Source organism: Lissotriton vulgaris, chromosome 5 (assembly GCF_964263255.1).
Source record: "Lissotriton vulgaris chromosome 5, aLisVul1.2, whole genome shotgun sequence".
NCBI classification, from domain to species: Eukaryota; Metazoa; Chordata; class Amphibia; order Caudata; family Salamandridae; genus Lissotriton; species Lissotriton vulgaris.
Genome location: NC_141693.1, coordinates 1746762886 through 1746784886, shown reverse-complemented (window position 1 = coordinate 1746784886; position 22001 = coordinate 1746762886). Strand labels below are relative to the sequence as shown.

Genomic DNA, 22001 nt, shown 5'->3' with positions numbered 1-22001 from the left:
CGATGTGATAGGCAGATCAATGGGCTTCATCCGAACAATCAGATATCAGAGTACAACTGAAAGGCAGCTCCAACCACTAATCAGAGGTAGGAGGGGCAAACGGATGCACACAGACCAAGGTTTCACTATAAAACAGTAGATCGTAAAATATTTTTTTTTAAATGCATTGCGAGGGTTATATAGCCAGTTTCCTTTCTATTGTGAGATAGGAGAGATTTTATGGTCAATCACGGGAAGTAGGAAAAATAGTGAGAAAAAAAATGAGGTCCCACCGAGATTTGAACTCGGATCGCTGGATTCAAAGTCCAGAGTGCTAACCATTACACCATGGGACCGCCTGTTTCTTTTTCGTGCACAATGTGCTTTATAAAATATATAAGAAGAGGGTAGTACTACTGATCCTAAAGTGTTGTTTGCTGATGTGTCCCAAAAGGCAACAAATCCAAGATGAATTTATATTGTAAAATGAAACTGCCGCACAACATAAATATTTGCTTGGTGCCTAAGGAAAAGGCAACACCACAGTCAGCGCCTTCTTACGCTAATATAAGTACACTGTGGATTTAATTGTCATGGGGAGCATTTCGCAGGCTGTGGTACGTACATGAATGATTTAGAGGTAAGCAGACAAGACAGTCATAAACCAAAGGACGATGAAATTAATGTGTCCTTGTGTAACGTTACTGGTGCTCGTGTAAAGCGCTCCAGTTACTTCGGGTCGAGTTCCTACTATATAAATCTGCAACAAAAAAATAAAATATATGTATATATCTAACTTGGCTAATAGAGAGTGGACGTTGCATGGCACGACAAGGTTTTACACAGCGTCAAGTAGGACTTTTACATTTGTTAATTTGAACTCTCCATATAAAATCACGCTTGAAATGCCAATGAAGTCATTCATCCTGGTCTGCGACGTGCAACTGACTTTGCTCTGAGATTGATCTCAGACACTGCAGCATGCTTACCAACAGTCAGTGACCACACATGTACAGAATTTCATAATAATATACTAAGTCCACAATTTTTGCATACACGTGTTAATTAAACTCTGTTGGTAGCTAAGTAAAAAGTTTCAATAAGCAAATCTCCCACCGGATATTACATTATTTACAAATACTTCTCCATATGCCATTCTCCTTCCAGGCTGTTCGACCACACCAGTTCAGCTCCCTAAATCAGTGGCATGTCAATCATGAAGGCATTCTTATCATAAATACACCACTTCTGATTCAGCTTTATAAGCTAAATGAGACTCGGGTAGGCAATAGAATAATTGAAAATAAGGTTGTATGGTACCCAGTTTTGTTAGCATCGTGAGGCCAAACTAATGTATGTTATGTTATATTTTGCTATGTTATGTTTAATTAAAAAAAAAGCTCACAGAGACCAACTTTTGCTCAAAAAGAGCATTTTGGTGCTAAGGCTAAAAATAGCGGTTTGCATTGCAATACTTTACTTATCACTCAAATAGAATTGTTTAGGAGCTTTTCTGAACCTGAATAGAAGATATGACAAAGGCATGACTTAATAATCTGATGGGAAGCCACATTGTGGTCTCCGACAAACTGAAGCAAACAGCATAGGTGGTATAACTGGCATTTCTCCTGAATGCAGTGAGGGTATCTCTGATAGACTGTTGGATGGGCAAGGAAGAGTAAATATAAACATGATTCTCTTCTTTCCTGGAAGTCAGTGGAGATGTTGGCTGTATTCTGATGCATGTGATTGTTCCTTAAATTCGAAAATCATACAAACTGCTCAATTTTGAAGCACCTGCAACTTCGTAAGGTACGCTTTCGCAATACCAAAATAAAGGCTGTTACAATAATCATTTCATGACAGAATTAGGGCTTAAACAACTTACTTTCGACCTTCCTGGGGCTGGATTGGGAACATTTTTTGGGGTAGTTTAAGATTTATTTAAAAATTAGTGGACAATGGTAATAGTAATGGTATTCACCTGGTGGCTGAAAGATAACTTGTCATCTAGATATACCTCCAAGTTCTTCACAACAGCTCTTGGCGACAGAGGGGGACCAGGGTCACTAAGCCACCAATAATCTGGCCAACATAACCTATTTTGACCACAGTCAAGGACCTCTGTCTTATGCAAGTTCAATTTCAGTTTATTGTTGTTCATCCAGCTGGCAGGTGAAGAAAGGCTTTTTTAGGTTAAAGCAGTTGTTTCCAATATAAACTTAAAAGGGACTTTCCTGGCTTCTCATTGGTTCCTGTGTGTGCCTCTTATCTTTCCTCCATTTCTATCGGCTGTAGCACATTTTCCTGCATTTATCAGTGCTTGTTCCTAGTCTGCTTTTCTTATCAGTTTCCCGCCGCCAAAATACTGCTAACATCCGCTTTGGTGAAACTATATTTTCATAAAGTTTTGCCTTTTACTGTAGCAGCATATTTATATAACAATTTATCACCCAGAGTTATTAAGTGATTTGCATAAAATCACAGGATGTTGCACGGCACCACAGAGACTTGAACTGGGATTCCCAGCTTTCTAGTCAGCAGCTCTGGCCACTGCACCACATCCTCTCCACTCCCATGTTATCTGTCAGGGAGCTCTTTCCTTCTTCTGACGATGATTGATGAAAACAGCTCTTTATATATTACATAGGTGAAATCGATGCATTACCAATGCTTGTTTAAAAGTTGTGCTGCTCTGAATCTGATCCACATCTAGCCATGTAATAAGCTGAGATACCACTGATATACAATATGATTTACAGCATGATATACAAATGGTCCAGCCTTTCGTACAATTAGAATTAAGTATGAGTGTGCATATGGGAGCTAGAAAACTGCAGCAGGTCCACTGTTGGCTGAGCATCGGCCAAGCCATATGTTTGGAGTACTGGGCAAAAAATAACTTTCTGTCTCCTCCATGAGAGAGGATAATACAAGGTAATGGTTTTCAGGATGACTGGAGATAGACCTGCATATAATTGGCTCTGCATGTGTGCAGTGGTGGCTCCTCTGCTATGGCGGAGGAGCGTCACCGCACTGCTTTCTCGCTGTGCGAGTAGCAAAAACATAAAATGGTAATAACTTTAAGTTATTACCATTTTATGTTTCCTTTGTTGGTGGGCGGGTGGGCCGGGCTGCTCTGAGCAGGGCAGGTGAGGAGTGGTTTGCTCATCCCTTAGTGCGCAATGAATGTTTGGTCGACCCTCTAGGGCCGCCCAAACAAGTCATGTGCACTTTCCCCTTCTCTATTAAGGCTGCAATACAGCCTGCATGGGGTACATGCCCACCGCTCCAGCCCCTGGCTGAGGACCGTGTCACAACGCTCAGACCAATCACAACACTGCATTGCAGTGTTGTGATTGGCTTAGGGCAAGGAGGCTTCCTGTTCCTGCCCGAGTCGGAGGCAGGAGAGCAGAGAAGACGCGGGATAGGGCCTCAAGGTAACTTTTCATATTTTTATTGTGCTCCTGCGCGACCCCAACCGCCAGGGTCCGCCGCCCGCGACCCCCGCCTCCCCCCTGCAAGTCATGCCAGCCGAAACTGCATGTGTACATTGGAGTCTATGAAAACACGGATTCTAAGACGAATTAGTTCAAAGTTGGAGATGAGGCCTGGTCTCTGACAGAGCAGAGACGTACATTGGGTCAATGAAGATGTGGTACTTCTGTGGCATTTCTGCCCTGCTAAGCTTGGCATGTGCCAGTAATGTGATACCATCGCAGATTGAGGGACCTTGATTAACCTTGTACTCCAGCCTGAGAGGAAGGACTGGACCCGAGGGGACCTAAGGACTGAACTGCCAAGCACAAGACCTCTTCAATCCACTGGTGGTAGATTATGTGAGGCATTTAATGTCTAGCAGTTCTAAAGGTGCCTTGGCCCGCAGAGGTCAAACAGTAAATGTTGAACAGAGAACTATAGAGCTAGGGGGTTTAGGACCAGTTAATGACTACCATTCTAGTCTCACAGCTTTGTGGAAACGAGTACTCTGAGGTAAGGGCCTTTTAAAACGTAGAGATCTGAGGAGACAAGGATACCAGTCCAATTTCACCACTGCAGGGTATTTCCGTCGTGATAACCACTATAATTTATGGTCACACCTGAAAGAGTTCCTGAACTACTTAAGGAAAGTGAGACCTTTGCAGAGAATACGGAAGCTGACAGATGTTTTCCACCCCACTGCCTGAGCTATGCTGATATAGAGCAGGGGCCCTTAGAATCAGACATGCCTGTCAGAGAATCTACGTATTTGCAGGTGATTTAGTGAAGCTCTCCTCCACTTCACCCCAAAAATCAGTGCACACACAAACATTAGTGTCTTTTAATGATTTCAAATGTATCATGCGTCTCTTCTACAAATCACATGCATTCAAATTACCTCTATAATAATAAAAATCCGAGCAATTAAAAACTATATGAGAGAGAAAGCAAATTAAATTCCAAACATCGTTCATCACACATCTCTAAACTATAAGCCTAGAATTTTTCATTACCTTGTAGCAAACTGCCTCAGGCCTTCAGTTATTAGTGAGAGAGTGCCATTGTATTCTGAAAGTTGTAGGGGTGCATTATACTCACCCATAGTCAGCACCCACATATTTAGAGGATTTTACTAATGTAGTTTAGGAAATGTAACCTTTGGGCCGGGGATCAGTGCAAATTGTGGTGGAGTGTTTATTAACCATAGACAAAATAATGCTTTAATCATGCTAAATGTTTGCCTAAACGTAGAAAATGTGATCTCATGTGAAATGTCGCGTTAACAATGAAGTGCCTTAGTGAAGAATAAAGATGCTTATTAATGAGTGATTTAACATAGGTTTTAATGTGAAGAAGTGCAGCTTGTATTGAAAATAGAATTAAAGTTTAACCAATGAAATGTATGCTCATGTTATAATAGAAACGTAATTAGAATGTGCAAGGCCTGAGGTGAGTTAAAGCTGGTAGAGGCCTAACTGTATTTTTCCTTTGCTTAGCTTTAGCTGAAGAAATAATCCTTATTCTTGGGAAAGGCTGTTCTCGGCAAATGTTTAATTGTAACTTCGAATGTTGCAAAGGGTTCTTCTCACATATTCCAGCTCGCAGGTGCAAGGCCATGGGCCTCATTAGGTAGAGGGAGCCATTGTTTGGAAGTTAAGATAGTAGGAGCGGGCGCAGAGGAGATGCCAAGGAATTTGGGATGCAACATTTAGCGGAGAAGGTGCCTGGGACTCAAAGACACTCTAACGGGCTGCTTGGTGGAGAGGAGCCATCCTGAAAAAATATGAAGACCCATACCTGCCAGAGGGGTGTGCCTGGGGTGTTCCTAAGGCGGGCCCAAAGGCGTGTCAACTGTTGTGGGGTTTTGTATTAGGGACAGCACACGAGGGTGGAGGGCAGATTAGATTTTAGTGGGCTTCAGGAGAGAGTAGATGTAGAGGCAGAGAGTGATTTTGGGAAAGGTAAAGATGTAAGGAGATTGTGCACTTAAGGCAGAGTAGGGTGTAGGAAGGAGGACCTTAGAGCGAGTTCTCTAGCTGAGGATTGTTAAGGGAAAGTGGGTGTACTTCGTAGGAAGTCATCCTTGCTGACACCTTTATTCTTGCCTTGGTGAAATGCTAAGTAGGGATGTCACTCCAGAGACAGTGTAGGGACAGACTAACCAGATTCTTTTCCTTTCTGTAATGCAATACCGGCCTCAGGTTGGGAGTTTCATCCTTTGCCTGATGATTCTTGAATTGATTTTGCTTTTCATTCTGAGTCGTCTGAGGCTCTTGCGTAGGATCATGAATGTATTAGTTCCCGTTTACTTCTTGAATCTTTTACTGAGATGCTTGTGGTGAACAGACAAAATATCGACTCCAAAATATCGACTGGACATAATATCGAGTTTTAAATATAGACTGGACAAAATATCGACTGGACATAATATCGACTACAAAAATATCGTTTTTCAGGTAAGTGAAGTAATATCGACTGTTTAAAATATAGATAGCAAAAATATCGAATTTTTAATAATATATAATATTTTATAGTGTATTTTTATGTAATAATATGTGTGAAAAGTGTGTATTAATGTTATAAAATATTTTATTAAATGGAATTTGTTTTTTTAATAATTGCGTTATGTAATTCTGTAGCAGGTTGTGGGTTTATAGGGGAATAGGGTGGGAAGTAATTTAATAATAATTAATTAATTAATATATGTTTGTAAATATTTATAATTAATAATTAATTGATAATTAATAATAATTAGTTAAATAATTAATATAATTTTGTACATATTTTGAATTAGTAATTAATTGGTAATTGATTAATTGTAATTAGTTAATTACATTAATTAGAGTACATTTTAATATATATAATTTTGTGTTATTTTTAAGTAATTAATTGGGAAAAAATAATATTAATTATTAAAATAATTACAGCTAATGTGCTAATATATTTACTTTATTGTTATTGTTAATTAATAAATAATTGGTAATTAAATAATATTGATACTTTTTGGGTAAAGGAGTATTTTTAGGGTTCATGGTCAGTTTTTAGTTTTTGGGTAAAGGGGCATTTTTAGGGTTCAGGGTCAGTTTTCAGTTTTTGGGTAAAGGGGCATTTTTAGGGTTCAGGGTCAGTTTTCAGTTTTTGGGTAAAGGGGCATTTTTAGGGTTCAGGGTCAGTTTTCAGTTTTTGGGTAAAGGGGCATTTTTAGGGTTCAGGGTCAGTTTTCAGTTTTTTGGGTAAAGGGGCATTTTTTGGGTTCAAGGTCAGTTTTCAGTTTTTGGGTAAAGGGGCATTTTTAGTGTTCAGGGTCAGTTTTCAGTTTTTGGGTAAAGGGGCATTTTTAGGGTTCAGGGTCAGTTTTCAGTTTTTGGGTAAAGGGGCATTTTTAGGGTTCAGGGTCAGTTTTTAGTTTTTGGGTAAAGGGGTATTTTTAGGGTTCAGGGTCAGTTTTGGGTTTTTGGGTAAAGGGGTATATTTTAGGGTTCAGGGTCAACAAATAAGATTGTAATTTTTTTTATTATTTTCATTTATTATTTAATTATTATAATTTAATTTAAGTATTTTTAAGTATATTTTAGTCATTAAAATGTAATATTAATTTAATTTAACACTGTTTTTAATAAAGTCGATATTTTTTACATCTATATTATTGTTAACGATATTTTGTACTCGATATTTTTGTACTTACCTGTTTGTAGATAGAAAGTCGATATTTTGTCTGTCGATATTTTGGCAACGATATTTTTGCAGGTCGATATTTTGGCAGTCTATATTATTTCAGTGATCCGATGCTTGTACATCCAATTATTTTTGGCTATGTAATAAATCTTTAAAATGTCTTTGGTAGTCAGTGGTTCTTGAGTACAATTAGAATTTGGTTGGTTACATTGTTTAAAGTTGTAACAAAAGATCTTCCCTCCACACTTCTATGACAGGGAAAAAGGTTCAGTCGGCCTTATCTGGGATTCTGGAATTTGGTAAGAAAAATCGAGGAAAGAATCCCAGTTTCTCCATTAGTTTATCAGAAAAAAATCTATCTACCTGTATACCAGTATGCCTCAAATTGGTTTCCCACTGGACACCACGTCCCGGGAACCAGCCACTATGATTGCCCCACCCTAGTTACTAGGGTCTTTTATACCCTTTATGCCTTAAAGAGTCTATGGAGTGCTGTAATGCACTTGTATTCTGCATTTTGCAACACAGAACCGAAATCAACGCATTAATTTTCTTAAAAAGCACACAGAATTCCCAACTCTTGTTTCTAATTAAATTAGGCCATCACGGAACTTGGACATGGTCAACCTGCAAGCAGACTTTAGCCACTGCAAATACTGTAGAGAATGGAGAAATCTTGCTCGAGCTAACACAATGTGAGCAGCAGAAAACACATAGCAATTTATCACATACATTCTGTTACTTTGCAAAAAAATTAAGAAATGAAAGTTTGCTATTTGAGCCCTACAACCTGTGCCAAGCAGGCGTATGCTAAATATATCAAGCACTCAAATCCAACCAATGCTCAAAAATGGATTTAGCTTATATTCTAAAAAAAATACATAAAAACGTACTCACACACACAACTCCTCTATCCCCCCTTCTTACTTCAACACTACAAGTTACACCTTTGCTCTGACAGCTCCAAATCCAAGTTCTCTCTGCTCGGTTGAACCCTTGGAGTTTAAGACCATAGAGATGATCTTCCTTGAGGCAAAAGCCATAGAGAATAAAAAGTGCCTGGAGTGTGAGCTGCAACGCCAAGGAACACCTCGAGAAGGAGGAGGAGAGGGCTAATGCGAGAGTTAAGTCTCTAGAAAAGGAGAACCTTGATAATCTTGTGAAGCTTAAAGTGGTAGATATTCCAAAAGCCATTCTTACCTTTCACCCACTGCTGTTACGTTATCAGCACCTGTTTCCCCATCGACTCTCAACAGTCTAAAGATCATACCCACCTACACCATTAATGCAGATTTTAGCTGTGAGGCTGGCGTCTTTGGCGTTAGCCTGCCCCAGAAGCAGCTAATAACTGCTGAGAAGGTGGGACCATTTGCCAAAGTAGGAATGGGGCCATCCTGGATTTAAATGACAGTGAGAGGATTAGGAGCCTGATTTAGGGTTTGACAGAAGGAATAGTGTCCATCGGGATGGCAGAGAACATTACCTACGCCATCCCGATGGTAAGCCTTCTGCCAGATTTAGAGATGACCATTGGCCCAGCAGCAAACTGGGTACATTGAAATTTTAATTACCCGAGTACTAAAAGTTTAGTGGACAACCACGCACCAAACTTTCATAAAGTTGTTTTGTTTTTCAGAAGCGAACTCCAATATTTGGAGTTTATTTCTAAAAACAACAAAACACGAATGATCCTCACACCCTGGCAGTAATGTGAGATGGATATGGTGTTAATTACCACCAGAGCAGGAGTTTTAAGAAGACCCTGAAGTGCAAGATGGGTATTTTGAAAGAGCCCTGGAGAAGGAAATGGGAAATCCTGTGACAATGTGCTCTTGTCTTATCAGGACGTATCTCAGTAGGAGTGGGGGTGAGTCCCTTTGAACTCCTCTGTGTACTCTACACTCATGCCCCCGTACTTTTGTGAGAGAGGGTTAGGAGAAAAACCCCGAAGATTCCCACTCATGATGTGCTTACCTACATGCCAGAACTCCATGCAATACTGGCCTTACTAATGACTATGGCAAAGGACAACCATCCTGCCAGTGAAGAGCATGCAGGACTGGGCTGCTAAGCTTTGGATGCTAATTGTCGTGACTGCTATACTAACAAAAAAGAATATAAGCAACATCATTTACTTAGTTAATATTGAAGTCATCATGAATGCCACCAGGTGTTTCATGTGACTCAGCTGGACTGGCATCCCTACTTGTGGCCACTGCCCAGACGGAGGAGCACTGCGAGCCTCTTTCTGAACTGCTAAATGGAAAAGAAAAGGATGGCTTGTTGAAGAAGTGAACCTCAACCCCAAGCTGACATCTTAACAGAAGGCGGTACCCAGGAAAGAGTTGGATCACTCTGGACACTTTTTCCCTCTGACCCCTGAATTTAGCCGAGTTTGTGTCCATAATATTGACATAAGGGACAGTTTACTTTGAAGAACAACCCTTACAGGATGTCTTATATCTACTGCCTCACAACTACCTCTCCTCACAAACTGCTTGTTAAGCAAGAAATCCATCTGATAAGACCAGCCAGCTTCCTTCCAGCCTTTCAGGAATAGGGAGACCCAGACTGCCATCTAATCCATACTTTTTCTAGTTTAGGAGCAGGTGACATTACATACTCTGATTATTATTTTCATGCATAAACCAAACAGAAGCTTGCGTGCACATGAATCCGGAGACCACCAAGTGAAGTGATGTACCTAAAGAGAGAGCAGATATATTATACACCTGTCCCTTCAGAATAGAGATGTGCAAAAATAGTAGCCTTAACTGCAAAGTGTGGCAGATTTGAAAACTTTGCACCTGCAAGTTATGTAATTCCCCCAGACTTTGCTGAAGATTGCTAGCGTGCAGCCTTGTACAATGGGTCTATTTCACAGCCACAAGACATTTCTTCCCATGAAGCGGACAACAACATTTAATTTGAAAACAGTTGCAGAAGTGAAGGCATGGCCTGAGGCCGTCCCTTTATCATGCACAAATTGACAAGGAGCTGCAGACTCCCAACTCAGCCTCGGGACTAGAGAAGGAGGCCTCCTGCAGGAGTTGCTCCTTAAGAGCCTTACAAGGGAGGATGCTGTGGGAGGTCACATTTTTTCAAATGTTAAGTAAAGGCGTATTTGATTTGGACAGGGCTTTAAGTGGCGAGGGGCCTGTTAGTAATAGGGTCCTCCCCCCCTCGTAGCCACCATGTCGAATGGAAATACCGCACAACAGGTGGGTTCAAAGAGATTGTTTTTATACTCATTTAAACTCAATGATGTACGACAAAACCTTGATTCATGCCGTTATATAAAAGCACTATATATCGCACTGTCACCATCACGTTTAATGGCACGTTTTGCAAAATAGCCATAGCAGGAGTAGGCATGCGGTGGCGTAATGTTATAAGCATGCTGGAGGTGCCCGCTGTTGCACCCCACAAGGGCTTACACTAGGGTCTATGTCTGAAAACTTAGACATACTGCCAACGTGACTACAATTCTTTCCCTTCTTTGCATTTGAATCTTTTTAACAACAACAGGTAAAGTCGCAGGAGGCGATTCTTGATATGTAAGTTCAATAACAGAATCTTGCAGCGTGTGCCTTAGGGTGCATGCGCATTACACATTTTGGTCCTGACAAAAGCTTTACTGACCATGAGTGGCACATGGGAAATGGCTGAAACGTGTTGACCACACAACAAGGGATATAAAAGGACTATTGAAGTCCTATCAAATATCCCCCATTTTTTTCAACTTGCCCATGCTCACTATTAAGTAAAGCTCAGTATCAGATGGAAGACCTTGAGACAATTTTAAACCACTTCACGAACTCCCAAAAACCCCAGCTCTGCAGTAAATCTGGCATTGAAGAACACCCCAGGGACACTCGGCACTCAGGGTGGGAACCAATGATCAAGCCTGTCACCAACTAAGTTGGTGAGTGAGGATGCTTTAAAAGAAACGGTTTCTTTTTTTAAAAAAAAAAGGACTTAGAGAATGAAAACACCTAGTGTTGAGTTAGCAGTGAATTTGTTCTTTATGTTTTGAAATAATTAGTACAGGAAAAAGACGAATGACCTTCCCCTTCGATCTCTCTCAATTTATTTCACTGTTATATTGACAGCACCACAGAAATAGTAAATATATTGCTTACATGTGAGTGGATGGGTTGCAGGCCTGGGCTTGAAATTCCTCTCCGCTCATGGAGTTTGCTGTGTTTTTCCCACTCCACGTAGCGCACAGAGTTCCAAAGAACTCCTCTCTGCGTAACATAGTTTTTCCTCGCTCGCGCTCAGCAACTTTAAGTTGCCGAGCACAAGTGAGATAAATCTTACTCCTGACTACCTCCCGGCAAGATTTCTCAACGCAGGCGTGTAGCATTCACCACAAAGATGACCAGGACACAGTGAATGCAGGACAACCGTTTAATAAGCACGAACTCCTGTGACCTCAGCCACAGCCTCTTGTTGTCGCTGTCACCGCCTCAGTGTCCCCGGCGCTCGCCTTGGAACGCTGGTTGCGGTGACATTCTAAATGATGTCACCGCGAGCAGCACCATTACATGCGGAGCTGCCGGGGGGCAAAGAGGGAGATACCACACATCCCCCTTCCCTGCGGAATAGAAAACATTAGATAAACGAGGTGCAGAAACCAAACATGAGTTAAGACATTACATAAGCAGACTGGCAATAGTCAAATCATTACATATTGGTCAAAACGCCTGGGGGGCCTGGTTACCCTCCTGCGAGGCCTATGGCCCGGATGAGGAACACCTGACGATCTCCTGACAGCGAACCCGCTATCCCTTCCAGGACCCTTCCCCTCCCCTTTTTCCTTTTCTGGGACTTCGACAGGAGGGTGGTACTTCACAACCCTCCCTAGGTTCCATATTTTCCCCTCTTGGGTCTTGACTGCATTCTTGAAAAGTTTTGTGATTTTCGTGGGACTGCTGTACTCTGACCAGCTTGCCTTCCCTGTGGGAGCTCTGATTTTTATGTCGTCTCCAACTTTGAAACCAACCTCTCGTGCGGCCTTGCGTTGGTCGTATCCTTCTTTCCTCACCTTCATGGCTTGTTCATTTTTCCTCAGGCTGTCCTTTTCTTTGGTTCGGCCCGACCACCCCTTGTGCCATTCCATCCACCCCGGGGTAAGCTTGGTGTTGGGTGTCCTTGCACGGAGCAGTTCGAATGGGGTGACGCCCGTCGTCTGATGCGGTGTGAACCTGTATGCTTCCAGACGCCTCCACAATTCTTCTTTCCAATTTACGCCACTGGCTTTAGCCAGCTGTATGCTCTCATTGAGGGTTTTGTTGAAGCGTTCGACCATGCCATTGGTTTCTGGGTGGTATAACGCGCATCGCTTGTGTCTGATGCCTCTTTCTTCCAGGAAGTCCTCCATCTCTTTCGAGCATAGTTGCACTCCGTTGTCAGTGAGAATGTTGCTGGGGAGCCCCTCACGGATGAACACCTCCTGCAAGAATCCGATGACAGTCTTTGTCGTGACTTCACTGACGAGTTTTATCTCCGGCCACCGAGAATACAGATCCACGAGCACCAAGATGTAAGGTGTCCGCAGTTCCCCGGACAACGGGCCCAAAATGTCCAAAGCCAACTCGTCCCAAGGTCCAGACGGGGGCAGCCTACACACCATGGGTGGTGTCTGTTGCTTCAAGACCTTGTCGCTATTGCAGCACGGGATGCACCCCCTGATTCTTCTTTCCGTGATCAGGTCCATGTTCGGCCACCAATAGCTCTCCCTGAGTCTTTGCTTGGTCTTAGTGATTCCTAAGTGCCCTTCGTGAGCTATCTCGACCAGGTTGTCTCTCACACTAGCTGGTGGTACAAGTCTTGTTCCCCTGAACAGGCATCCGTCGACAATGGTCAACTCATCCTTTACAGCCTGGAAGGGCCGCAGGTCTTCAACACGTTTGTCCACGTGCTTCCATCCACCTCTCACTCTTCTGCAAACTTCTTCCATGGTCTTGTCCTCTTCTTGTGCCTTTCTCCACGTTTCTTCTCCCAACGCCTTCTGGATGGTGCAGACATTCTCAACCATGAATCCTTCTTCATCTTCATCTGTTTTGTCTCGCATTTCACTCGCTTCTGCATCACTGACAAGCCTGGACAGACAGTCGGCTGCAAGGTTTTGTGTTCCCGGAACATACTCGACATTGAAGGTGTACTCCTGGAGACTGACCACCCAACGCCTTATCCTACTGGAGATGGCATCCAATCCCTTCTTGCTGAACACTTCTACCAACGGTTTGTGGTCGGTTCGGAGTGTGAACTGCGTACCCCACAGGAAGTCTCTGAATTTGCCTACTGCCCAGGATACCGCCAATGCTTCCTTTTCAATGACCGAGTAGTTGTTCTCAGATTTTTGGAGTGACCTTGAGGCGAAGGCCACCGTTTCTTCTCCTTCCACACCTTTCTGGGTGAGAACCGCTCCCAACCCTTTAGCACTTGCATCAGTGGTGAGGATCGTTGTCCGGCCGGGCATGTAGGACTTCAAACTAGGGGCGTCCGCAAGAGCTCTCCTTACATCCTCGAATTCGCTCTGGCAGTCTTGGCTCCATTTGAACTCGCTTTCTTTCTTCAGTAACAGCCTGATGGCGTAAGTCCTGCCAGCTAGGTTTCTGATGAACTTGCCATAAAACTCCAGCATCCCCATGAATGATTTGATCTCGTCTTTGTTCTTGGGTGGTGACAAATTCACAATGGTGTCTTGGAGCTCGACCTTAGGACGTATGCCTCCTGCTGTAATCTTGTGACCCAGGAAATCCAACTCGGCACAGCTAAAAATGCATTTGTCCTTCTTCACGGTAAGACCCTGGGACAAAAACCTCCTCAGTACACATCTAAGTCTCTGATCATGCTCAACTTGGTTTTTTGCGAACACCAGTACGTCATCCTGGTAGCACATGACGCCCGGGATGCCCTTTAGGATGTTGCCCATGATTCTTTGAAAAACGGCAGCCGCCGAGACTAGGCCGAAAGGCATCCTCTTGAACTTGTAAGCGCCCATGGGTGTCACAAAAGCAGTGAGTTCTTGAGACTCCTCGTGAAGTTTTATCTGGAAATAGGCCGAGGTGAGATCGAGGGTGGAAAACACCTTGGCACCCTCAAGCATGCTCATCATTTGGGTGATGTTCGGCAAGGGGTATCGGTCAACGACGACCTCTTTGTTGAGTGCCCTCAAATCAATGCAGAGCCGGACTGACCCATCCTTTTTCTTCGCTGCCACGATGGGCGCCAACCATTCGGTCGCTTCCACAAGTTCGATAACTCCTGCCTTGCACAGTTTTTCAAGCTCAGTTCTGACCTCCTCCTGAATGGCTATGGGGAGTCTTCTGACTTTTGCTACAACGGGCTTGGCGTCCTTCTTCAATTTGATTTTGTGGCAGTAGTTCTTCAAACACCCAAGCCCTTCTCTAAATACTTCTTCAAATTCTCTTGTGAAGTTAGCCTCACCCTCCTGTATCTCCTGTATCAAAATTTGGGGATTACTGTTGGGATTGAGGTACACCCCTAACCCCTTTTGTGCACGCCACCCCAAAATGTTATCCCCTACAGTGGACACATATACCTTGGAGACAGTAGACCTGTTTCTGTACTCGATCTTGCTCAGGAAGTACCCTTTCATGGAGATGGGGCGCCCCGCATACCCTCCTGGTCTCAGGTCTAACCTTCTCAAGATTATTTTTCCTTTTGACACACGTGAGAACTCATTGGCATTAATGATAGTTATTCGAGAACAAGAGTCAAACAATGCATCTATCTCAACATTCCCAACTTTTATAGTGTCTTTGGGACTTTCAACTTGTTCCTCTTCTACCTGTGCTGTAACTTCTTTTCTCAAGGGGTTCCCTGGACCTGGCGTCTTCAACTCTTGCACTTGCACAACAAATTCGTCGCTCACCACATTCGTTCTGTCCCTATTCTGTCTACTGGCCCCTTGCCCACTCTTGCAAAACTGCTTGAAATGGCCCTTTTTACCACACTTGTTGCATGTGAACCTGAGGGCGGGACATTCTTTGTCGTTGGCAAGATGCCCTTGTTTCCCACACCTGTAGCAGGTACCCTTGTACGACCCTCCCGGTCTGCTTTCCTTCTGCTCCTTGCCCACTGTCTTCTGACCTTTAACAACAGACACAGTCTCACATTCGGACACCACCTCACTGACATTGACCTTGTCATCGATCTTTTTCTCCCCTGCATCTTGCTTAATTTCTTTGACGCACTGCAACATGTGCTCTACCTGTTTGGCTATGATGAGAACTTCTCTTAATGGCGGGTCATCTTTGAGCCACAGCTCCTCGCGCACTCGCTCCATCCTGCAGGTCAAAACGAACTGGTCCCTAATTCTCTCCTCGCTCGCTCCCCCAAACTTGCACGTTGCAGCTAACTTCCTCAACTCAGACACAAAATCTTCTATGGATTCCCCATCCTTTTGTGCCCTCTTACCAAAATGGTACCTCTCCATAATTGTGCTGGTCTTGGGGAGGTAGTGCAAGTCCAACTTCTTAAGACTAATTTCAAATTCATTCAGACCCCTTGCCTCCTGTGCTCCTAAATCTGGGAGATGGTCTAGGACTTCCTCCCCCTCTGCGCCCAAGTAATAAGCTAATAATGCAACTTTCCTTTCTAGACCCAAGTTGGGCCCACACACAGTAGCATAATTAAGGAACACTTTTTTCCATTTTTTCCACAGGATGGTGGGGTCCCCTGGGCTGGTCAGGAAGAAGGGTGGAGGGGTTACACTTTGCATGTTTAATACACAATAGGCAAAAAAAAAAAACTCTAACCCAAGAGAAGGCACCTACTCTTCAAGTAGCAAACTGCATTCAAAGAGAACCTGAATCTGAGCTTACTAGACGTGACTAGCGGGAAAAGGCATTAACCCACCAGTGGAGACACTTATAGAGGAACAACAGTCCAACCACCCTTGCACACCTTCCACTCGCCAAAATGTACAAGAAGACAAGCAAAACCTGTCCCTCCAAAATTTCAAAGTCACAAGATAAAAATGCTCCCTTGGTGTAGAATGTCAGGACAGAACTCCATACAAAATGGTCTCACTGCCGTGCTCCTCTTTCCACCCCGTTCTGACAGTGGGTCCCACTGTCACTCAGACGCAAGGATGGGTCCAGTGTGACAGAGAAACGCTACTCCGCTGCGCTCGTAGGCCCCTCACTCCTTCCTCGTCACGCTCTCAGGGGCCCCTGGGCATTCCACTTATATTCCTTTAAGCAGCCAAAATGCCTCAAATTTCTCTGTAGCCCTGGCAAGTTCAGATCTGGTTACCGCCCAAAGCGTGTAGCTTCACCAATCCAAACGGCAGGTTTGTACTTTAAATGTTCAATAATAGCGCTGCTCCGTGTGTGCTCTTCACACCTGCGTGCTGAAAGTCACGCGCCACTAGCGCAGGGGCTCTGGGCAGAGGGAGTTCACCACCAGAGGCCAAGCTTCAATTGCCCCTTTGTCCACAATGCTACACGCTGCCCTGCTGCTGGCAATTAAGGCGCGCGTCAGCCCAAAACGCTTTGCTTCAGGAGAGCGCTCCCTCCCACACTCCTCACTTCTAGCGCTGTCCCTGTGCGAACAAACCCTTCTTGTCAGGTCGCTTGATGTGTCATGCCGCTGTCCGGGCAGGGAGGATGAAATTACGAAGGACCAGGCTACACGCACCCCTGTGGCGATGACACACAACTCCACCCCGTTGAAGGTAGGGGGCACGCGCGGTGAGAGTCTACCATGCAGGGTTGAACACTATGCGCCTGGCTCTCGCTAGATCCGCAACTCCGGTGGCGCTATAATTGGCACTTGGCAGGGGCCGACATGAAACAGAGGGTTCTCCTGACCTTATACTAGTGTGGGTCAAAGCACGCTACACATCGCGTGAGCAGGAGGCATGGATTCTGCGCGCTGGGACTTCATACAACTGCACCTCACCTCAGGGATGACAGTCGTAGTGAGTTATGACGTCTTCCCCCAAGCACCTTTCGATTCCTCCGCTCTCCTCCGTTTCGACGACTTTCCGGGCTGCTGCTTAACTCAGTCACTCCTTCGTTCCCTTTAGTCAGTTACACCGTGACTCATTTCCTTCACGATCAGCTTGCGAGGTATATTTCAGACAGCTGCTGCTATTATTTTTCCTTTCTGCGGCGTGTTGAGGTCACAGGCTCTTGACCCTCGTCGCCAGTGTAGCATTCACCACAAAGATGACCAGGACACAGTGAATGCAGGACAACCGTTTAATAAGCACGAACTCCTGTGACCTCAGCCACAGCCTCTTGTTGTCGCTGTCACCGCCTCAGTGTCCCCGGCGCTCGCCTTGGAACGCTGGTCGCGGTGACATTCTAAATGATGTCACCGCGAGCAGCACCATTACATGCGGAGCTGCCGGGGGGCAAAGAGGGAGATACCACAAGGCGTTTGTGGATGGCCTTTACTGCTCACATTCGGAACCCTTCTTTTCGCGTTGAGGAAGATGCTGCTTGAGTAGAACATCTACTCGAGCGGCAGTAAGAAGCAGCGCCCCCTTGCGCTGTGCCTGGTGCTGTTCTCACTGATTTTCCAGCGCGGGACAAACACCCAGTGCTAAAAATCCGCACGAATGGCTGGACCTGATGCACTCTGCCACTTGCGGAACTCCGTGTAGGGATGTGGAGTTTTTTGTTCACTTTGTAGAGTTGCGCGTAGCGGAACTCCACGAACTCCGCCCAGTCCTAAGTTGTGTGTTGGGGATGGCGAAGTGGAGGAAATGAAGTATATGTAGAAGGTGAGAGTGAAACGACGGTGCTAAATAGTGAAGAGACAACGTGTAAGATATGCAGACTGATGACTTCAGTAAGATGTGGGGGGTCAAGGGTATACATGTCTAACAGAGAGAGGTGCAGAGGACAGAGGTTGAAAGGGGAGAATGGGAGCGATTAAGACACTCTGAAGACCACTACCCTTCCACAAACCTTGGTGATCTTTAATACATTTTAGACCTTCCATCTGTGGCATGGATTTCCCCCTAAATTTTTCCCTCAGCCCTCCTGTTTTGCTGGCTTTAGGACTCTACACACTTTACCACTGCTAACCAGTGCTAAAGTGCTTGTGTTCTATCCCTAAAACAAGGTAGAATTGGCTTGTTCCCTGTTAGTATATTTTGTTTACTTGTAGGTCCCTAGTAAAGTGGCACTATCTGTGCCCAGGGTCTGTAAATTAAATGCTACTATTGGGCCTGCAGCACTGCTTGTGTCACCCACATGTGTAGCACTTTAAACATGTTTCAAGCCTTCCATTGCAGCCTGTGTGTACAGTTTTTAGATCACCATTTTGATCTTACAAAATACACCTTTTGCGAGGCCCAAAGCTTCCTTTTTAATACATATATGTCACCCCTAGGGTAGACCCAAGACAGCCATGGGTCAGTTCATGGTTGGTATCTTTTACATTTTAATGAAAAATCCTAACTTATGGTAAAGTCACATTTTGAATCACAATCTTGAAAATGGCACTTTTAGAAAATGTTAATTTTCCTGTCTTAGCCATTTGGTACCTATCACTGGGTCACATGAATGGGTGTAGTTGACAGTTGGGATTTGTGTGTTCCTCTTAGACAGCCACACACAATAGGAAGGTTATTTGTGCTGGATGGGCCATCCTTGCCAGGATGGAAGGGAGGACCTGGACATATCCCCACTTTTACTTGAGTAGGATCTGTCCTGCTTCCACACAAAGGGCTGCATACCACCTGTAGTTAGTCCGGAGCCAGGGCAGAGCCGGAAGGAAGGGGACCTTCGCACTTCAAAGTCAAGCCTCTTGAAGCTTCTCCCCACTTGAACGGCGCTACACTGGCTTCCCATTGAGGCTAGAATCAAGTTTAAAGCACACTGTCTGACACACAGAGCCGTACACAATAAGGGCCCCAGTAAAATCATAGACCTGATAAGTCTCTGTGTCCCAAACTGAAACCTCAGATCCTGCTCTGAATGGCTACTAAAAACAACCAGAATAAGGAGAGCCCGATGGGAGCAGTAGGCCCTTTATGTATCTGGCACCCAAGCTGTGAAATTCTCTCCCACGCAAATTTAGACTTCTGGAAACAGCGGCAACCTTCCGAAAATCGATTAAAACCTGGCTGTTTCATCAGTATGACTAATCCTTCCCTAACCTTTGCTCTGTATCGGTCTCCGAGCATTGGGAAGCCCTAGGGCAGCTATGTGCTTTCTAAAGCTCTTAAAAAAACAAAAAAATCTTGGTATAAATATTGAACCTCGGACACCAACTATTCAGTACACTTCTGCACCTGTGGATACTTTGCTAGGAAGAAAGACTGCTGTATTGCTGAAAGGACTGTCACTTTGCTGGACTGCTGCTCATGAAGGATTGCTGCCCTGCTCTGCTGACCTGCTGCCTGCTACCCTCTTGTCTAGGTGAGAAGGACTGGACCTTCATCTGTTGAACCCTGGATACTTGAGTGACTACAAGAGCTAGCTGGCTGACCTCCTGACTTGAGCTTTAGGGACAGAAAGCTCTCACAACCTCAACCCCAATCCTGGACCCTTGAAAGTGGGCCTAAGGTGCTCTGTTGGCCTCTGTGTATCCTTCAGAAAGATGCATCTCCTGTGCTGCGTGGCGCCTCCTTAAGCAGATCCAATGCTTCGCCACTGCTGCGTGGATTGGACCTGGCGCAAAGCCCCACATCGTCTTTGCAGCCCACAGTCTCTTCGCAACCACCACTGCATGACGCATCCTCGGTGAAAATCCTTGCATTCCTCGTCGATGGCAGCTTTGACGATGGTTAGTCGAGGAGTAGGAAATGCACTGCCTATTTTTTTAGAATTCTACTCCTGTTCATCTGTTTTAACCAAGGGTGCTACCCCACAGCCTGTGTTGACCCCACAGGCTAGTAAGAATCAGTAGAAACAGGAAGAGTCCCTATGTGTGGGGATGAATGTTTTTTAACAATTTACATAAAAAGTAAACACAAGACATCAATTAATAACTGGTTCATTAATGTCTATTTTCTTTCGCAACATTGAAAAATGCAAACTTTTTCCGTTTGTCAATAAACAATTATTATTCAAATATTGTATACAAAAAGTTTTTCTATCACACAAAAATTTTCAAAACATAAATACATAGGGCCATATGTAGGTAATCTCTATTTACCGATTCTTTAATACCGAATTTTACCGATTCGGTATTTAAGAATCGGTAAATGGTATGTAGGTAAAAATTCGGTAAATTTTACTGAATCAGTAATATTCGGTATTACCGATTAAGTATTTACCGTTTCGGTAATTTCCATTGGGAAACAACCTTTACAACGCAACATTTACAACGCACTACCATTACAACGCAACATCCCTTACAACGCATGCCATTACAACGCAATCATTACCACGCATGACACTACAACGCATACAATTACAACTCATGTCATTACACCGCATACCATTACAACCCATACCATTACAACGCATAGTACCCTTACACTATCCAACACTTACCCTACTGTTGCACCCCCTGGAGTTAGAATAGAACTTTTTACCCCTACTCTATCCAAAACTTACCCTACTGTTGCACCCTCTGGAGTTAGAATAGAAATTTTTACCCCTACACTATCCAACACTTACCCTACTGTTGCACCCCCCTGGAGTTAGAATAGTCATTTTTACCCCTACACTATCCAACACTTACCATACATGCAATGTAATGGTATGCGTTGTAATGGTATGCGTAGTAAAGGTAGTATGCGCTGTAATGGAATGCGTTGTAAAGGTAGTTTTTAAATATTCGTTGTAAGGGCATGCGTTGTAATGGAATGCGTTGTAATGGATGTTGCATTGTAAAAAATGCATTGTAAAGGTATGCTTTATAACGTTATACATCCTTCCCATTCATTCCTATGGGCCTGTAGGCCCATAGGAACGAATGGGAAGCCATTCACCATTACCGATTCGGTAAATTCCGAATCGGTAATAGGGGGAACATATTCAAAGTGGAGAAGTGTGGCTCAACGGTTAGAGGCGGCAGACCTGGAGGCAGAGGTCGGCCCGGGACCAGGGTTCAATTCCCGACGCGGCCGGGTGCAGGACCAATGTCAGCGGGCCCAATAAATCTCGCCTCGGTGCCACTCTAACCGTGGGTTCCCACGCTGCAACTCTGGGCAATAGCTTGCTTAATCTCCACTCCGGCCCCATCACCGCCGGGGATGCCTGGCTGAACCTTGGGGATGCCCAGTAAAGGGACCATCTCACAGGGAAAGCCAGGACGGGTTCCCCAGTGATACAGTGCTGGGACGCCTCAGGGTAACCATGCGCTCTATAAATTCAGGGTGTCACATTGACACCCTGTTGCACCCCTGAATTGTGCATGTGTGCACATATGGCACACATACATGCCCCAAGGGCATGTATGTCTGCCACATGGCACTTTAAAAAAAGCACAAAATAGCTTTTTTAAAGATTTTCGATATTTACCACCAACTTGTAGTTGGTGGTAAAGAACGAATCCTTAGATAAAAGGATTTTCCGACTTTTTCCTCACCTAGTTTTTTTGCGGGTTCTATTGTTTTTAATTGGTTGAGAAATGGCGGGTGCCCTAAATCCGGGACCTGTGACAAAAAAGACGTGGTGGATGGTGGTAGTATTTATAGGTTGCTTGTTTCGCCTGATTGTGTTGATGTTCCTGGAGTTGAAAGATTAGCCTTGGTAATGGGTGGTCGGTTGGTGGCTGTATCTTGGTCGGTAACCACGCTTTCTTCGGATGATGTATTGGTTTTTTGTTGATTAAATCCTCTGCGTGCATAGATGTCCGCCCATTTATAGTCAATGGTGTCACGGTGATATTTACGGATTTTACCTTCTTGCATTTCCTTATTA

General features: G+C 44.3%; 1 non-coding gene across 1 annotated transcript; it reads right to left on the bottom strand.

The window, feature by feature from the left end:
- Nucleotides 1-263: 263 nt before the first annotated feature.
- On the bottom strand, nt 264-335 carry TRNAQ-UUG (transfer RNA glutamine (anticodon UUG)). Its single transcript has one exon. It is a non-coding gene; the product is annotated as a tRNA-Gln (tRNA).
- Nucleotides 336-22001: the final 21666 nt, after the last annotated feature.